At 44.2% G+C, this 20199-nt stretch overlaps 1 protein-coding gene across 2 annotated transcripts in view; it reads right to left on the bottom strand.

Annotated features, from left to right (window-relative positions):
* Nucleotides 1-14150, bottom strand: part of Specc1l (sperm antigen with calponin homology and coiled-coil domains 1-like) — a 105679-nt gene extending 91529 nt beyond the window's left edge. Inside the window, exon 1 of one of the 2 annotated variants that reach the window (XM_087597685.1) lies at nucleotides 13731-13852. The gene's annotated coding sequence lies outside the window, so the exon portion shown is untranslated. Of the gene's footprint in view, nucleotides 1-13730; nucleotides 13853-14003 lie in introns of those variants that run through there. The other variant, NM_001039455.2, reaches the window with a different exon arrangement.
* Nucleotides 14151-20199: the final 6049 nt, after the last annotated feature.

Raw genomic sequence — 20199 nt, forward strand, 5'->3', positions numbered from 1 at the left:
GATTAAAGGAGTGTGTCAGTATGCCTGGTCAAGATTGCTTTCTTTACAAGGAATGACTAAAGGCTGTTTTACTTCTTACTTACATCAAATTACATACTACAGCATGTAGACGTCAACAAACATTAGCTTCTAGTTCTTTCCCACTGAAAATTACAAACCAGGAAATGCTGCAGATGTGTGGTAAGCAGTCCACAGAAATGATACTCAAGAGACCAGGTCTGGAGCTGGAAAGATGACTCAGCAGTTAAGAGCACTGACTGCTCTTCCAGAGGTCCTGAGTTCAATTCCCAGCACCCACATGGTGGCTCATAACCATCTATAATGGGGATCCAATGCCCTCTTCTGGTGTGTCTGAAGACAGCAATAGTGTATCCACATACATGAAGTAAATAAATCTGAGACACACACAGACAGACAGACAGACAGACAGACAGACAGACAGAGAGTGCTTATACATACAGATAGTACATTTAAAGTAGCCACTTTAAAAGTAGATGTGAAATATGACTCCAGGTAATGTCAAGGATTCCTCAGAGGGAAGGCCAAGTTCTCCCTGTCATATCAGAAATCTACATACATGCAATTGGCATGTTGCCAGGGTGCCTGAAACAAAAAGGAGAGATAAACAGGGGTAAAACACTTCAGGCTATGATTTTCCTTCTTTGTCCAAACCCACAGGCAAAGTCTAACCCTGACTCAGGAACATCAATACTTCCTGACCCAAGAAGGACCAGTTTTAAATGCTTATTTTTACTTTAACAATTTTCTTTAATTTTTAAGACCAGATTTTATTCTACATCTAAAATTGGGGCAATTATTACTAACATATATGCATTTAACATGTAATTTACATGTTTTGTACGTTTATACAAATGACCTTCATGAGATTCTCTTCCCCTCACAGCTCTATGCTTTCTGCCTGGCCACAGAGTAAAGGGAGTCTGAAGGTGAAGGCACACTCATCAACTGTGCCCAAGGCCCTCAGTCAGGGTCAGGGGGTGATGGACGGTGAACAGGGTCAAGCTAGCTCCGGGGAAGGACAAGTGCAAATCTGACTGCAGCTGGATCCAGGCTCAGTGGGAAAGAAAAGCTAAAGAGCAGTTTTTTACAAAGTCACAGCCAGCTAGATTGTGCTATTGTCCCTTAAAATAGACAAACACACACAGAGACAGACAGATACACAGACAGGGCAAGATCTATGCTGTACAAGTGCTAGCACATTTAGTCACAGAAGCCCTCTCTGCGCTGGAGAGGAGGCAGACACAGAGGCTATAGACGCAGCAACTGGTCTACTCAAAGTCAGCTCTTTCCATTAAGTCATAACTAAGCAGAGGCCAGAAGGAGTGAGTTAGTTTTCAAAAGATCATTAAACACAACTCTTTTCTGTTGTTTTTAGCACTGGAGCACTCACTCACAATGGGTTTTCTCTCTAAGATTTAACACAAAGAAATATGAGAAAAAAGTAGAAACAACCTGGATTTTTCAAACCTACAACTACATGTCCTCCTTCCTTCCATTATGCTTTTAAAAGAGCAACAGAAGTAAAATCACACCTAGCCCTCTCTGTTTTAAGGCACACTGCTGAGGAGACCGTTAAACTGCTGATAATACTTAGCATTCCAGACAAGTGACAAGACTGGAAAGAAATCGTCTAAAGGAATTTCTGGCTATAGTACACAAATTATTTTTGCAGATTTAGTCCAAAATAAATTGGTTCCCAAAGTTAAAACTGCCAGAACGCAAGAAACTGTGAGTCTCCTCTGGCCATTTCCACCTCTGCCAAGGTTTCTTAACACTTCAAAAAAGAAAATCTGTATTCAAGACCCCTCAAACTTTTGGCAAGGAGTTAAAAATTTACACAGTACAGCATTTATAAAAACTCGAGCCACCTTTAATTAAAAACATCAATTTACATATGTGTACATTTGTGTCTAAACCAACCCAGGCACAGTGGTACACAGAACTGCCACCTGGATGGAGGTTAGTGCTAAAACTGAAACCCAAATATCTGGGGTTCATGAGGAGGGGAGACAGTAAACTTGAAAAACTGAGTCCTTTGTGTTGTACTTCACACAGTTGTGTAGGGTGGCATGGAATGGGATGTGGGACTGGCCTTTTGAGACTGGCTGCTGAAGATGAGGGCCACTGAGGCTGGGGGACTAATATGACAACTGGAAGTCACTGTGTGAGCCAGGCTGCACGACAACAGACTGGCTAGGTTACATTAAGAGAAACAGACTTGAGCTTAAGGTGCTTGGGGGAATCCCTGCTGGTGGATTTGAAACGGCTGACCAGTGATGTGTAGGTTCCTCCCACAGAACTCTCCTACAATGCACAGGCCTTATAAAGGAAGCAAACAGAGCAGGAAAGACACCACGCAGCAAGTATATAAAAATCATAACCAGGAACCTGAGGAACAGAAGTCAAAGCTATGATCTGAAGAGCCTGAGGCACTGCTGAAATGAGATACGCAGTCAGAATCAAAGCCTGACTCTTAGTGAGTCATTCTACTACCTGGTGACCTGTCATAAGGCATCACTAACTCACTCTGTAACTGCTCATATCTCAATAGCAGGATAGAGAATATGAAACAGCAGCAAGCTGGATATTTAGAAAGCAAAATGACAGAATCTACAAAGACCACACTAAACCTGCGTGAACTAACAAGAGACAGACAGCTCTACATGGTAACGTGATAAACCTTACTATACCCATCCCAAACAGTGAGGCAACTCTCCTTTGTTCTAAGCTCACCCCTAATTCCTTCATTTCCCTATGGTACTAGAAACATGCACAGCCCCCCCCCCACACACACACACACACTCACTCACTCACTCACTCACTCACTCACTCACACAGACAAGCGTTGGGAGTTCTCCAGATGACTAAAATCACTGTTGCTTCATCCCAAGCACCTGCCCCTCCTGCTCCTGGCTACCACAGCATTTACTGCTGCCTGTCTCTCAGCACAGCCTACACTTGTGGGTCATTTCTCATACTTACCTTTCTCTGGATGTCCTGGCGTCTGTCTGTCTCTCTGTCCCATTCTCCTCTCATTTATTTACCCACCTCACCCTTATTGACTCACGCCATTGGCCTTTGACTGACAGAGATCTCTTGGCCTTTTGTGAACTACTGCTTCTTTAAGATAGCACATGCACACACACATGCACACACACGCGTGGGCACGCACACACACACACACACACACACACACACACACACACCATAAATAAACCAATTTGACAATATTAAAGAAAAGCAATAAAATTCAAGGTAAGCAAATCAAAGAAAGGCTCACTGCAAAAGCCAAGAAATACAGTGCCTAACACTCACTTTAAGTCAACAAGTTCAAGTTTAGATGAAACAAATCTCTTGAAGCACAGAACGCAAAAGCTCCTTAAAGAAGAGATGGCCTCAGGGAACAAAGTAGATAACCCAGATGGTCAGTACTTTTTAAAGAAATCCAATGTATGATTTAAGTTTACCCTACCTGGGACCACTTCCTATATTCTATGGAATCTGTTTTCCAATTCTAGAATGAAATGTAAAGACAGCTAAAATCAGAAAAAAACATTTCACTGACTCTGGGCATTGCAGCACATACCTCTAATCCCAGCATCCAGGAAGCTGAGGCAGGGGGATGATTTTAAAGCCACCTGGGGCTATACAGCCAACATAGTGAGACTTCTCAAAACAGAAAATAGGGAAGAGATACAATGGTAGGATAACGATAGAAGAGGTATTTTCATTCCCTAAAGGAGGCTAGGTTTGAGAAGTAGGGCAGCTGATCCCATCAAGTTCAAAAGTTACAGGGAAAGTACTACTTAAGGTCCCCAGTAATGTCCTGGCTCCTAACCCCACCTTCTGGACAGACAGGGTCTTCTAGAGCACTGCCCCTAAAGCTCTGCTGGGTAATGGCCTTGTGGCTGCTCTCTAATGAGTTCTAGAGTGCTGGAGACTCCCCTGCATCCTCACACCATAATTCCACTGATAGTGTCATTATTACAGAAGGCTCTCTGTGGTGGACAGACTCAAGAACGAATTCTTGCCTAGGCTCCCAAGGGTGTCTGATACATCCTTCAAATTAATCTAACGAAGGCTTTGATGCCCCCAGCCTGTGCACCAAGTGTGCCCATCATCTGCAATTACACCTTCAGGTAGCACCAAGGCTTGCTTACTGGCTCCTCCTTCCAGAGAGCCACCTGAGCTGCATGTAAACCTGCTTATGTCACAGTTGGGGCAAAGGAGCACTGTACAACAAGACACTGCACTGCCACCCAGGGAACAGAGTCCAAGGCAGCACACAATAGCAAATGCAGTCCACAGAGCCTCCCTGGCAAACACAGTCCTCACAGACTCTGTCTCAAAGTTTCTCAGATGACTTCAGGGTCTTCCGTGTTTTCTACAAATACAACCTACTTTCTCCAAACTGTATTAATCTTTTTAGCAAGTGTTCCCTGGGTCATACCCCCAGTATTCATTCTCTAACACACTTTCACCTGTTAGAGTTTTGTTGTCTGTCATTGTTTGAATTGCTGGTTGGTTTGCTGAGATGGGGTTCTACTCTGTATAGCCCATGCTAGTCTGGAACTCACTACATAGCTCAGAAATGGCCTTGAACACACAGGAACTGTCCTGCCTCGGTCTCCAAAGTGCTGCAGTCATACCTGTGAGCACCTGGCTTTACCTTGGCTCTTTAAGGGATGGTGTCACTAGTAATCCAGGTTCAACCACATGAGTACTGGGGTTCCAAACACACACCACTAACATCCAGCTCCAGACCTCTGTAAAGGCCAGTCTGTAAAGCCTTCCAACCTCCTCATTCTCCTCTTGTTAAGTCTCCTTTGTCATTTCTCTTCCATTTCACTGTAAGCAAGCCCCCACTGAGGTCGTCCTGCACCCTGCCTCCTCATCTGACACATTCTTCAGTTCTGCATCACTACCATGTTTGTAGCTGGGATCTACAGTGCCTTTGCCCAGGTTTCCAGTAGCGTAGCCCTTAGCCCCACCTTAAACCTCATTAAACGCCCTTGCCTGTGCTAGTCTGCGACAACCACTTAACCAGGTCCTAGTGTAGCTCAGTGCCTGGGATGTTCCGATAACAGAAATGTAGATTTTTTTCCCTGGATTGTGCCTCTAAATTCACCTAGCCTCCACTCAGTTTCCAAACTACATATATACTGCCAGGTATTTACAATAGAAATGGCCCAACTTCTTGCTAACAATTTCCTACAACTACTTTGTTCTGAGCTGCTCTAACAGGAAAACTTCGCCTGCACAGAACGCCAACAGAATGTGTTTGGCACACAGCTGAGAAGCCTTCTGTTGATCACACAGGGTAGATAGTGTAAGGCAGACATGTGAAAGAACACACGCTCTGAATGCACAGCCTCAAGCCTTCTGTAACTGTCATTTAATCCATTTGGGGGAGTGAACCTTCATGACTCAAGCACTAACTACACCTCACCTCCTAACCCTGTAAGACTGGGGACTAAGTTTCCAAGCCACTCTTCTTGGGGAAACACATTCAAACCATAATGTTCTTCAAGAAATCTACAAAGTATTTCACAGTTCACTTTATCAATTGAGCTTGTTGGCAAAGGCATTACCAAAAGAAATGGAAATAAATAGAGAAAAAGAAACCCACTGATCAATATCACTTAAGGAAATGAATTTATAAATTCTAAATAAAATTTCAGAAAACTATGACTTGAGAGTATTATACAGGGTTTGCCTAGCATGTGAGATCCTGGGTTTAAGTCACAGCAACACAAGGGGGATGTGGGGGACAGCAAATTTAACCCAACAAACCAAAACAGAAATTAAACATCAAGAATGAATATTGGGGCCAGGCAGGGTGACCTATTCATACACCATTAATCCCAACACTCGGGAGGCAGAGGCAGGCAGATCTCCGAGTTCAAGCCCAGCTTGGTCTACAGAGTGGATTCCAGGACAGCCAGGCCTACAAAGAGAAACCCTGTCTTGAAATATCAAAAAACCATAAAAGCCTTTGAGTATATTAGGGCCAGTAAGCCCAGTAAGCTGCGTTAAGGAACTTGCTGCCAAGCCTGATGACCTGAACCAATTCCTATAAGTTATCCTCCGACACAAGTGTGCTGTGGCGTGCCTCCCCCCCCCTCTCTTCCTCTCTCCCTCCCTCTCCCTCTCTCTCTCTCTTCCTCTCTCCCTCCCTCCCTCTCATATAAACACATGCAAACATATTCATGTGTACACACATGCACATGCAGGCATATTCACACACATATGCACATACATGCACATATACAAACCTTGCATTACACATATACATATACACACCAATTAATGTTTAAAAGAACAAATGTCACTTAACCCACAAAACAAAATTTAACATTCAAACTCAATGTAATACAATTTTACAAAGTAAGAAAGGCTGTAAGATTAGTTCAGCAGAAACAGAATCACCAAAAGTCTAAATTTCATTGTTGATTTAATAAAGCGAAAAAGCCTAAGAAAACTGTAACAGAATCTCCTTAACTTGACATATTGATTCTAGAACATGCCTATACTTAATGTCATGCTGAATGCCATGCTTAATGTCATGCTGTATTTTATCCACATATAAACCATGTGAAGGGCTGCAGAGATGGCTCAGCAGTTCAGAGCTCTAGCTGCTCTTCCAGAGGACCTGGGTCCAATTCCCAGCAAGCACATGGGTGCTCATAACTGTCTGTAAATCTAGTTCCAGAAGATCTGGGGCCCTCCATGTGAGGAAAGAAAAGAGAGTAAGCCCATTCTTCCCCACATTTGTGTACTAGCCAGAAGAGGGGGAAAAAAAAATCAAGGGCTAGAGAGACGGCTCAGCGGTTAAGAGCACTGACTGCTGTTCCAGAGGTCCTAAGTTCAATTCCCAGCAACCACATGGTGGCTCACAACCATCTGTGAGGGGATCCAATGCTCTCTTCTGGTGTGTCTGAAGACAGAGTGTATTCACATACATAAAATAAATAAATCTTTAAACAAACAAACAAAATAAGCAAATAAATCTTTTTTAAAAAAGCAAGCACAAAACTAAACAATATTCCAATTGAGGAAGAAGAAACTGACTTTTGTTTTTACAGACACACTGAACAGAATAGTCAATAGAATCTGCAAATGCTACTGGATAATCTAAGAACAGCAGATCTCAGAGTACAAGACTGGTGTGCAAGAATCAATTACAATTCCATACACATCAATGAACAGCCAGGAACTTAAAATGTTTAAGTATGTCTAAGAGCAGGACAAATCCAGACCATCACAAACTCAAATTATGTTACTGAAGGACTAGAAAATATGGTGGTTTGAACATACTTGGCCCATAGGAAGTGGCACTATTAGAAGATGTGGCCTTGTTAGAAAAAGTATGTCACTGTGGAGGCATGGCTTTGATGTCTCACACATATGATCAAGTCTGGCCAGTGTGATTCAGAGCCTCCTGGCTGTCTGCAGAAGACAGTCATCTCCTTTGGATCAAGATAGAGAGCTCAGAGCTCTTCCACCATCACGGCTGTCTGGACGCTGCCACATTTCCCATCATGATGATAACAGACTGAACCTCTGAACCTGTAAGTCAGTCCCAACTAAATGCTTTCCTTTATAAGAGTTATCTTAGTCATGTTGTCCCTTCAGAGCAACAAAACCTTAAGACGGAAAGAAAATCTTGACTATTCCATGGCATGGAAAACTGTAAAATCCAACGTTTACTGAAATGCAGTTATACTCAGTCACATAATGTGTAAGGCTATTTTGAACTACAGTGCAAGGTGACTAACCACAAAACTGACTGTACAGTTTATAATGACTGAACATTCACTCCCTGACCCTTCATGAAGGACGCTTGTTGACGCCCACTGTCATATGCCTTTCCCGAAACAGAGGAATGTCACAGCTATTCCTAAAAGCTGAAATTTTGGGGTTGGGGATTTAGCTCAGTGGTAGAGCGCTTGCCTAGGAAGCGCAAGGCCCTGGGTTCGGGGGAAAAAAAGAACCAAAAAAAAAAAAAAAAAAGCTGAAATTTCCTTCCCTCTCTTAAAGGCCACCTCATGTACAACCCCCATCCTCTGGAAGAACAAGTGCTCATAAGCACTAGGCCATCTTGCCAGACCCAAATTTTATTTCTTTTTTTTTTTAAGATTTATTTATTTTATTTATATGAGTACACTGTAGCTATCTTTAGACACACCAGAAGAGGGCATCGGATCCTGTTACAGATGGTTGTGAGCCACCATGTGATTGCTGGGATTTGAACTCAGGACCTCTGGAAGAGCAGTCAGTGCTCTTAACCACTGAGTTACCTCTCCAGCCCGAATTTTACTTCTTAACTGAGTCATTTAAGACAAAGTCTCATGTAGCCCCAGGCTGGCTGTAAGCTCCCTTGGCTCTGAGGAGGACTGTCCATCTCCTACTCCCCGGTGCTGGTATTACGGTTGCACACCACACAATGCCAGGACTGGGATTACATCAATTTTAAGACTTTCAAAATAGACCTTTTGATACATTTTGATCCTCCACCATTTTTTTTCACTTTTCCCCTATACAGTGTGTTTTTAAACAGTATGCTCTTATAACTGGATTTTCTGAAGGATGCGTGCAGAATAGACTCCCATGAATTGTAAGAGCTTCATGAACATTAAAGGCATCTATATTTGCTACAGATCAAAGCTGCCTCCCTCCTCAGTGCTCCCACCCTTCAATTCTTTAAGCCCTAGTTACTTATTTTTATGTTGCTGGGGATTGAACCCAGGACCCTGTACACACTAGGAAAGCATTCTACCTCTAAGCTATGGGCTCAAGCTTAAGTTTTCATACAACCATACTTTATAAATACACTACAGTTTACATATTAAATAACATTGAAATAGCATGATTTAATAGTTTTAAACACAAGGAAAAAAGACAGAAAAATGTCCAGTTACAGAGCCCTTCCCTCTAGTACAAAGAAAAAAATGTTTTAATCATTTTTTTCTAAGTTGGTCAATGAGCCCAATGAACTTAGCAACTAATCATGTCCTATTGTGATAATTAATGGAATTAAAAAGAAATCACAATTGATGCCTCAAAAGAATAATGTATTAGATATTTTGGAATGACAGACTGCCACTTCAATACACAGAAGGCAGAGTCACACACACCTATGACAGGCTGAAACTAGAGAATAGTTGGCTGTCCTCTCTCCTCCTTTTGCTCATCATCCTCATCAACTAATAGTCTCCCTTCTTAACTTTTGGATTTAATCCACACTTGGACCTTTTATGCACACACATGAACATACCATCGGCTAGGATCTGCATATGAGGAGGAACATGTGGTTTGGTCTTTTCATTTAGAATGCTTTCCTGGTTCATTAGCCTTCCTACAAAGTCAGGATTTCATTTTTATTTACAGCTGAATAATATCCATCGTATGCATGAACTATATTTTTATTATCCAATCATCATGACTAGATATTTAGGCTGTTTCTATTTTCTTGCTCTTGTGAATGAAGCAGCAATCAACATGAGTGTGCAAATATCTCTGATAGACTATCTTTAGGTAAATCCCCAAACTAACTACCACAATGGCTACAATGATTTGCACTCCCACCAGCACTGACTAAGAGTTCCTCTTCCCCATATCCATGCCAAAAGTCCTTATCAGATTTCTCAACAGCCAGTGGCAAGAATGACAGTATCTCAATGAACTTTAAATTTGCGCTTCCCTTCCCGGATTACTAGGGATGTTGAACACTGAGCTACATCCCCGAGACCACGAGGTTGTTTCAGATCAATCAACTAAAAATAGAAAGAAAGAAAAAGACCAAAAAACAAAAAGCTACTGGGAGTTTTCTTTCTAACTTTGCAGCTAGTCTATCCAGCACTAACAATTCCGACAGGGATTTCCTTTAGTACTGCTCTGTTGGCACATGAAGACAATCCCAGAAGACCTGTCAACCTCTACTAGTGGGCACTTTGTGCACATGACACATATGAACAGGCAGGCACACACATAAAAGACTCCTGATATTTTATATCATGTATGAAATACACATACTGATCTTTGTGAACATTATAGTATGTATGTGTACATTCTGAGCACAGACGGCATGTGCCGCACAGCATATGTGAAGGCCTGAAGACTACTTGGGTACCAGTCCTTCCATCTTGAGATAGGGTCTCCTGTTTGCTACTGAGTACTACAAGGCCAGTAAGCTTCTAGGCATCCTCCTGTCTTCTCAGAACTCCCCAGTACAGCAGAGCAATTACAGGTGTGTACCACCAATGTCAGCTTTGTGAGAATCCCAGGGATCCAAACACCAGTCCTCGCACTTGGGCATCAAGTTTTCTTTACTCACCCACCACACACTCTGCCCAAGAACCACACTTTAAGGCTAACCAAGGCAGGGAACGCTTTGTATCAGTTTTAATGGCTTTTTACATTATTTGTGGTAAGTCACCCAAGTCATATATACAGATCCCTTCACTCAATTCCCAGTACTGCATAAACCTGGACATGGTGCCACACCTACAATTCCAGCATTGGAGAGGTGGAGGCAGAAGAATCAAAAGTTTGAGGTCATCACTGGCTACCCAGTGGGTTCAAGGACAGCCTGAACAACAAAAGATCCCGTCTCAAAAACAAGCAAACAACAATAACAAAACAAACACAAAATCAATCTTTCTTTCTTTCTTTCTTTCTTTCTTTCTTTCTTTCTTTCTTTCTTTCTGGCTTTTGAGACAGGGTCTCTCTATGTAGTCTTGGCTGTCCTGGAACCCCATGTGCCACCAAGCCAGACAGCTGTGTTTGAATCTTTTTTAAAAGCAACAGCCCAGGCTTTTTCCTTAACCTCACTAACAGTAACAACAAAACAAGACTGTAGGCTCTTTACTTCTAGACTCACAGCAAGTGTGCTCTCTTGTATTTAGCATTGACAAGTACCATAACAGTCGTTTGGGATCAGCATCATAAATGATGCTTAATCTTTTCTTAATAGGGCCTGCCTACCTATACTGCTCAGACTGGCCTCAAAGTACTAGACGCAAGCAACCTCTCTCAGCCTCCAATACAACTGAAACTTCAAGCTTGTAAAAACCATGTCCAACTAGATGCTGAAATTCAAGACTTTTTACGACTTCTTTATGTGTATGAGTGTCTTGCACAAATATGTATGTGCACTACAGGCATGCCTGGTGCCCATGGAAGGTGCTGGGTCCCCTGTGTCTGTAGTTTCCGATGGTTGTGAGGTGTGTGTGTGGCTGCTGGGAACCAAACCCAGGTCCTTTGTAAGAGCAACAAATGCTCTTAGCTGCTGAGTCAACTCTCCAGCCCCTATCACCAAGAACTGGGTGGGTTTTGTTTTACTTTGTTCTTTAGAAATGATGGTCCTTTACATTGAATACATTCAGTGTCGTCAGTCCTCCCAACATTGTCCTTGTTGTTCTTATGACATAAACACCTACTCAATACTCCTTCATCCCAGGGTATCTCAGATTCATTCACCTCAGACATACTACACAAGCCTGGCTCATCACCCAAATTTTTGAGGAGGCTACAATATCATTGGCTGAAAACTGTACATAGGATTCTTTAATATTAAAATTGCTCCTGAAGCTCCTCGTGTGCATGCACACAGAATGGAGAAACAAAGACCCAGAAAAGCTTACTTGCCCAAAGCCATGAAGCCAAAAAGAAAAGAAAAATCTCTCAATCCCTTGATGCTGCGCCATCATTCCTCTGTCAAGGTGGCATGGCCGCCATAACACTTTGTGCAAGCTAGACATGTGATTTAAATAGACATACGGTTACTCAGCAAGTCTTGTATATGAGAAAACCCAGCCCTCATAGGGATTTTGACCCGAGTCATCTGATCAAATGAGTTAATGTCAAGTCAGTTAGAAAGCGAACTTCTGCTTCACAAGTCACATGTCGTCAAGAAGACAAGATGTAGGTACAGACCCTGAGCAAATTTCACTTCAACCATAATTACTCTCCGCTCTGCGTCTGACACTAATATTTTGACTGTTACAAAGACACCATCGTACAACTTTTCTATGGTACAAAAATCGCTTTCTTAATGAAAATGTCAAGGAGATGCCTACATATCTGGGATATACACAGGCAAACATACAAAGCATTCTCAAGCTTCCTAAAACTTTGAAAGGTTAGAACACTGTTTGGTGTACACTAGATCCAAAGGGAAAATGAAACATTTTTAATGGGGGATAAAAGAGAGGGGGCATCAGCTTTCTCAATAGGAAAAAATTGTAAGGAGACCACTCTTTTTTTTTCCATATCCCCTTCTATATTGGTTTGAATATTTTACAAAACAAACAATTTTTAATCTTTTTAATTAAGAAAAAATTACAATTATCAAACGTTACACAGGACATCTGAGGCTCTCTGGAGAGAGCTAAAATCTTTGACGTTCACACCCCTTATAGAAATGGTGAGGTTAGGTCAGTAGGGTGGTGAAGGCCTGTAATTAATTCTAGCTACTCCAGAGGCTAAATAAAGCAGGACTGAAGTTCTAGTCCTGCGTGGCAACGAAGTGAGAAATAGACCTAGTTTGGGAAACTTAGTCTGACCTCCATCTCCAAATGAAAGGTTAAGAGGCTAGCGGAGCTGGGCATAGATATAGCTCAGCTATAAAACATTTATCTAGCCATATTGCATGCCCTTAATTACAAAGACGAGAGTGAAGTTATTCATATACGACTCAATCCTCAAGTACACTTCAATCATCACTTGCTTATATTATCCCAGTACAAGGAAAGGACAAGAAAAAAAAAAGAGTCTGTAACCGAATTCAACACAGACATATTGCTTTTCAAACTCTTTCCATTCCTGACGTAGTTAAAGAGGACCAAACCAAACAGTGCCTGTGGTGCCCATGCAACAACGCTGGTACCTCACTCCAGACCTTTAGATAGAACTGCTGTTGCCTGCAGCCCACAGCTGATTTCACCTCAAGATTCAGCCCCCTTAATGACAAGAAGCCTTCCTGGCTTTTGTTTTGGTTTGATTTTGATCCGCAGCCCAACTGGAGTCCATCCTGCCTTGGCCTCCCGAGTACCAGTACTACAGGTGTGGGCCAAAACTTATGATTCTCTTTTATGACAGTAAATTATGATTTTCTTTTATGACAGTAAAATTTCCCCTTAATCAGGTGCCCCCTCACCCCGCCGCACTTTAGGACCTATCTTCAAGGAAATGAAGAAAAAAAAAAAAAAAAAAAAAAAACCTCAAGGTTGCTGCATTTGAATGATCACGGAAATTTACGTCTGGTTGTAGGTGGCTAAGCCCACCCAGAAACTGATTTATTTTCTAGTGTTCTCCGGGGTATCTCCACCACCACCACCACCACCGCCGCCGCCACCAAAACACACACACACACACACACACACACACACACACACACACACACACACACACACACACACACACACACACACACACAAATGTAGCCACTATTGAAAATGCAGCATTCCTTCAACAACACACTGTATTATCCACATCCAATCTGATATAATTAGTCAAGTCTCAAGAATAAAGAACACTGCCAGCTTCAAACAGCCAGGACACAGCAGGACGCAGCCTTCGGGGGTCCTCCTCTCCCCACCCTCAATCCACCAGCTGGGGAGGCAACCTGTCCCAGCCCAGGGCTAGGGACCAGGGTGAATACCCCGTCTCTCCCGACACCACAGGGAATGCAAGCACGAGGGTCGCACCCAGCCTCTCCGCAGGGATGAGACCCCGAGCTAGCCGGGTAGCACCACAGCCTGGGTGCCCGGGGGGTCTGCGGGGCAAGCTGTGAGGTCCGCCGGGACAGGAGACGGCGCAGGCGCGGAATGGCTGGGGATTGGGGGGGGTGACGAGGGGGGACAGCGCAGGCGCGGGGCTGCCAGGGTCTGCGGGGCCGCCCGGGCCTGGCCGCGCGGGCGGCGCTGAGGAGACGAACGTGCCCGCGGCACAAGCGGAGAAGACCCTGCCCCGGCTCTTACCGCGCGGCACCGCCTCGCTCACTCGCTGGCTCCGGGCTGGGGCCGGGCGGCGAGCTCGCCCGGTGGCGCGGCCCGGTCCGTTGAGTCCGGCCTCAGGGCAACAGCCAACCCCACAGCGCCACTCCTTCGGCCCGCCCTGTCTCCCTTACGGCTCCCGCCCTCCGCCCGCCCCTTATCCACCCCTGACCGTCCAGGCACCGCCCCCCTTCTACTCCCTGCGCAAGCGCTGTGACCGTCGCCTCCCTGGCCTGCCACTGCGCAGGCGCCAGCTGTCACGCCTCCTCTCTTCGCGCTGGGTTCTGGGCCGCGCACGCGCTGTGCTAGTCGGCGGGGCCAATTATTATAAATGCAGTCATTGTGGTGGAAGATGTTCCTTAGGAAGTAGGGTTCCTGCTTCCAGGTTTTCCCCCGTAGGCAAATAGATCTGTCTTAGTCGAAATGTAGGTTTACAATGTGCTGAGTATTTAGCTCTTAGTAAACCCGGCAGTTGAGAAAAATGTATATGCCAGGCACCCCTCATAACCCCAGCACGGGTCCCCACTCCACCCACTAAAGAGAACGATTCTACTAGCATTATAAAGGTAAAAAGTTCTATATGTTTATGTAACTCCCTGGTGGTTTTTATTTTACTTTTTAAATTTAATGGTTCTATTGCTGTACTAAAGCACCATGACCCAAAGCAACCTGGGGAGGAAAGGGTTTATTTGGTTTACAACTCCCAGGTCACACGCACATCACTGAGAGAAGTTGGGACAAGAACTCAGATGAACCTGAAGGCAGGAAGAAGCTTTGGAGAAACAGATCGTTGGTTTGCTCCTCATGCCTTGCTCAGCCTGCTTTCTTATAACATCCAGGACTACCTCCCTAGTCATCACACCACTTCCCGTGCGACGGGCCCCTCCCACATCAATCATTAATCAAGAAAATGCCCTGTAGATTTGCCTATAGGCAATCTGACAAAGACATTTTCCCAACTGAATTTCCTCTTCTCAAATAACGGTAACTTAGATCAAATTGACAAGACCTAGCCAGAACATTATTCTTCGATGTTTTCTTTTAAGAAGTTATCTCTCACTGGGCATAGTGGTGCATGCTTTTAATCTCAGCACTCAGGAGGCAGAGGTGGATATCTCTGCTACCGATGTGGTTTTCAACTGCAGGACTACAAAACTTAGGGATGGTTTTCAGAAAGTAAAACCACGACCCTTGTACAAATGTACTACATTAGAGCGTTCACTCGCTAAATCCATTCATTAAATGGCAAAACTGATAAGTCTTCAAAGAGTTCAAGGAACAGACAAAAATCATACATTGGAAATATTGAAATGAATGTGCAAGGTAAAACTGCTTTTCCCTGTTGGGGGAGGGTGGGTGGCGGTTATCCTTGGGTAACAACCGGTTCCATTGCAAACTATTTTCTATAATTCCTAGAATTTGTAAAAAAAAAGGTTCAAAGGTCTGTGACATCCTTCCTCTGCCATAGCACCTCTTCTCTCTTTTAAATTTTATGAATATGAATACACTGTCACTCTCTTCAGACACACCAAAAGAGGGCATCGGATCCCATGACAGATGGTTATAAGTCACCGTGTGGTTGCTGGGAATTGAACTCAGAACCTCTGGAAGAGCAGTCAGTGCTCTTAACCACTGAGCCATCCCTCCTGGTCAAGAGTTAACTTTTTAAATGAACTCTCTCATAGTAGATTGTTAAATCCTTCCCGGGCAGTATGCTTTAAATCATTATTAGTTTTGCAAGTCAGCCTATTAGACATTCACGTCTTTTTAATGACAAATGCCATTTTAGTGTACCTTTGAATAAAATTCTTACCCATCAAGATACATCTCCAGCCCTCTCCTCTCTCTATTCAGCCAGACCATCCTCCCCGCGTCTGGCTTCAGTCTTTAACCCACCTTCTCCCTCTTCCAAACCTTTCCCTACCCCTCCCTTCACCACCCCCCATAACCACTTCACTTGAATTCCCTTCCACTCCACAAGGTTGCTGGACCTGAGGTCCCCATGTGTGCCCATGTCCCCTCCCCCCACCCCTCACTAGTCTCTCTCGAGTAGAAAAATGTTTGGGCTTCTTGTCTAACACCAATTTCTATCACCACAATTTTGAATATATTACCCAATCCTTAAACCTAACCAGACCTGAACTTATGTCACCCTGACCTCTACTGTGTCTCCCAAGGACAGGGAGTGTATCTGGAGGACAGCTCGGGCACATGCCAACACGATTTGTACCCAGGATAGACCTCATAATACAGTGGGGTGCTCTGTCAGTTCCATACACCCATCTTCATTGAAGTCCAATCCAATCCGGATGAGCTCCACAAATAAGGCCTTGTGGTTGTTTGCCTTGCAGCAAAAAGGGGTGACACTTAACGCAGGCAGGCAGGTGGCAGCCTTTAGGGTGGCCAATCTTGAGGAAGCCAAAGCAGTTATCCAGGGAGTCTATGAAAATCCAGCCTTCTATTTCTCTCACCTATTGTGCGTGAGAAAGCACACACTAGACCTCTCCGTGGGTAGAAAGAAAGGTTTATTGGGAAATCAAACTGTGGAGGATTATCTCCCAGGGGACAGAGAGAGAAGAATGGTGGGAAAGCAAGCAGGTTTTATTGTAGGAGAGTCAGCAGGGTGTGGTCTTTGAGCTAATACGGGCTGCTCAGATTGAACAGGAACTAGTGTCCTTGCTTGTGGTGGGTGACCTTTGGGTTGGACTAAGGGAGGTTCCTGGTAATTTATAGGAGTCTCCTGATAAATAGAAGTCTTTGGGGGGAGGAGGGACTCTTTGGACCTAACACTTATCAGAAACTAAATATACCAATCTGACCTTGAATGACAGTGGGGAAATCAGACCAGCCCCTTCATCTGGCTTTCAGTTGGCAAGCTGGTAGTATAAAAAAGAGTCAAAGACGTGGCTGGCACATGCCTTTAGTCCCAGCACTCAGGAGGCAGAAGCAGGCAGCTCTCTGTGAGTTCAAAGGGTAGCCTGATCTACAGAGTGAGTTCTAGGACAGCCAGGACGGTTACACAAAGAAACCCTGTTTCAAAAAAACAAACAAGCAAACAAACAAAAAGAAAGAAAATACTGAAGGACCTTACAGAAGTGGCCTTTAAGGTCTTCAATAGCAGACAGAAGGCGATATATTTTGTAAAATGCGGTATGATGCTGTGGGGGGAGGGGAGAGGCGGGTAGGGAGTGTGTGTGGGGGGGTCCTTAATGAGCCCATGCTGAAGCATCTCCCTCTGAGGTACCAGTCATACAATGGGTATAATATAAAATGAAGTTTATAAATTTATGGGAGGGGTTGGGGATTTAACTCAGTGGTAGAGTGCTTACCTAGCAAGCACAAGGCCCTGGGTTCGGTCCCCAGCTCCGAAAAAAAGAAAAAAAAAAAGAAAAAGAAGAAAAAAAATAAGTTTATGGGAGAAGAAGCCCTTGGTCCTGCCAAGGCTCAATGCCCCAGTGTAGGAGAATGTCAGGGCGGGAAGGTGGGAAGGGGTGGGTGGTTGGGTGGGGGAACACCCTCACAGAAGCAGGGGGGGGGATGGGGTAGAGGGTTTATGGATGGGAAACTTGGAAAGAGGATAACATTCGAAATATAAATTTTTAAAAATCCAATAGAAAAAAAAAGAAAGAAAACATTAGACAGAATTATAACATGACTCCAGCCCATAATGAGGCTGAAGCAGCTTCACTTCTCTCCAGCCTCCTTTTATATTATTCCAGGTATTTCCAAAAAACATGGTCAGTTCTTAGATCAAAGACAAAGTAATCAAGCGAAAAAAGAGATCGCACTAGAGAGTAATTAAGTAAACCAGTAAACAAAGCCCCAGGTCACTGTTTCTGATATTCTTATCTGAGCCTACTTCCTTGTCCCAGCCCAGAGACAGTGCTGAATTCCTAAAGGCCACACCAGAAGCTCTCCTCCAGGATTCATTCAACGCTCTTCTTTGATCTGTTGAGGATTGATTTGTGTCTGATTATATGATTGAAATTTGAGAACGTGCCCTGAGGTGCTGAGAAGGAGGAGTAATCTTTGTGAAATGAAATATTCATTTGATTAATTAAAAATAATGAAGCTTATTTGGGGCATGGGAAAGGGAGTTGAAAGGGGAGTGGAGACAGAAAAAGAGAGGGGATACAGAGAGGGACAGAGAAGGACAGAGAGAGAGGGAGAGGGGTCAGAGAGAGAGAGAGAGAGAGAGAGAGAAAGGAGAGAGAGAGAGAGAGAGAGAGAGAGAGAGAGAGAGAGAGAGAGAGAGAGAGAGAGAGGTCAGAGAGAGGCCAAACAGTCCTTTAATAGCAAGCCAGACTCCTACCTGGCTGTTGCTAGGTAAGTGTTGAGCAGAGCCTCGAAGAAGTGCTAACATGCAGAAAGATCTTAAATGTTAAAACTTTAAACTAGATCAGGTGAAATATTAAACCCTGGTAGCTGCCTTACTCCAAGAGTCATCACAGGATAACTCAAACATGGGAGTAAGACTCTCTCCTCTCAGGGTTAGACCACCTAGGGCCCATTTTAAAGGTAGACAAATGGGCCACAGGGCAAGAACATGCCCCAATCTACGGTCACTGCCCTGCCCCTGCTCTCTGCGTGGGGAAAAAGGACACTGGAAGGCTGTGCTAAGAAAGATGCCGGTCCCCAGTCTTCTGTCCTTGCTAAGCCCTAAACATCAGACTCCTCAGGATAAGTGGAATTGTTGAGATTGACAACGGCTACCACTTGACAGGTCGCTGCTACCGCCCACTGCTGCCTCCGCTGCCGCTGCTGCCACCACCAGCACCACCACCACGGCTTTTAGAAAACCCAGGATAACACTGTCACTAGCTGGTAAAATTATTCCCTCTTTTTCTGTAATTCCTCGAGATGGAAGGCATTCCATCCAAACCCAGACAGACAGGTTCATTACTGCGCAATCTATGTTCCTTTTCCCATTCTTTCCTGGTCCTTCCTAGCTAGCTGTCTTGACCCCTGTCCAGGAACATGACGTCCATAATCTTCCCATCACAAAGCCCCCGTGAAGCTACTCTCTTTTTACTACTCTGTCTCACAGACTCATTTCCTCCCTCAGCTCTTGGCCTCTCTACTACCTCGAAGTCATCCTCAGGCCTGGGAAACCCCTTCTAAGCTGTTGCTACCCGCCATACAAATCAAACCACGGGGTCTTCTCTCCACCTTTACGGATCAAGCTCAATATCCACTCACTTCCGAGGCATTAGAGAGACTTAAACCTATAATTATCAGACTCTTCAAAGCCTGAATTTTATAGCTACTCAACTCTTCCCACGGAACACTTCAAAGTTTACGCCCAATTAACAGAGCTGTAGTTCCTATCCACTTGGTGGTCTCTGACCTTTATTCTTCTGTATCCCATATACCTTCTCCCACCTCCATGCCTCAGCCTGGACCTTGGAATCATTATTACTCCTCTCCATTCGTCTTGCGAAGATCCCTTTGCGTTTATCTGAGCAATCCTTCACACCCACATGCCCTCTCGGCTTACCTAGATAGTCACTCCCGAAAGAGTTCTCAGTAGTTCTCATTTGTTTAGCCAGGCCCTTGCAAACTGGATTGAGATCATTGCTGCCAGGACACCTTTCTCCAAAATTGTACTATACTTAAATGTGTCTAAAATAAATGCCGGGCGTCAGACTCTAGAACTTTGAACTGGATTTCATTCTTTCTCCCACATGGATTGTTACTCTGATGTTCATGGCATTTGCAGGGACCCCCCACAAGTATGAGAAAAGAGGGGGAAACCATCTCAATGACTTTAGATATAAAAAATGACTCCGCCTTATTTCCTCTTTGCTCAAGAGCAAGACGTCCTTCCTATATTGGCTAAGCATATTGACCTTTGAATCTATTGGTTAGCAAGCAGATGACATGCATTTGAACTCTATCTAGGACCAGAGGGTCAGGTGACTATCAGTACATTCTGTTTTTTCAAGAATGTCCCTGCTTCTCCTGAGAACTGTGGGTGGAGACTGGAACTTGGCCTAGCCTTGACCTGAGGCGGGAAGCTGGTACTTGGCCTAATCTTGACCTGAGGTGGTGGGTGTAAGGCTGTCAAAAGCCCCTAGGGTCCTTCACAGGAACCCCATAACCTACCTACTTTCTACCAGGCCAAGCTTCTTTTTCTTTTCTTTTCTTTTTTTTTTTCCGGAGCTGGGGACCGAACCCAGGG

The sequence above is a fragment of the Rattus norvegicus genome, chromosome 20 (assembly GCF_021556685.1).
Source record: "Rattus norvegicus strain SHRSP/BbbUtx chromosome 20, alternate assembly SHRSP_T2T, whole genome shotgun sequence".
Taxonomy (NCBI): Eukaryota; Metazoa; Chordata; class Mammalia; order Rodentia; family Muridae; genus Rattus; species Rattus norvegicus.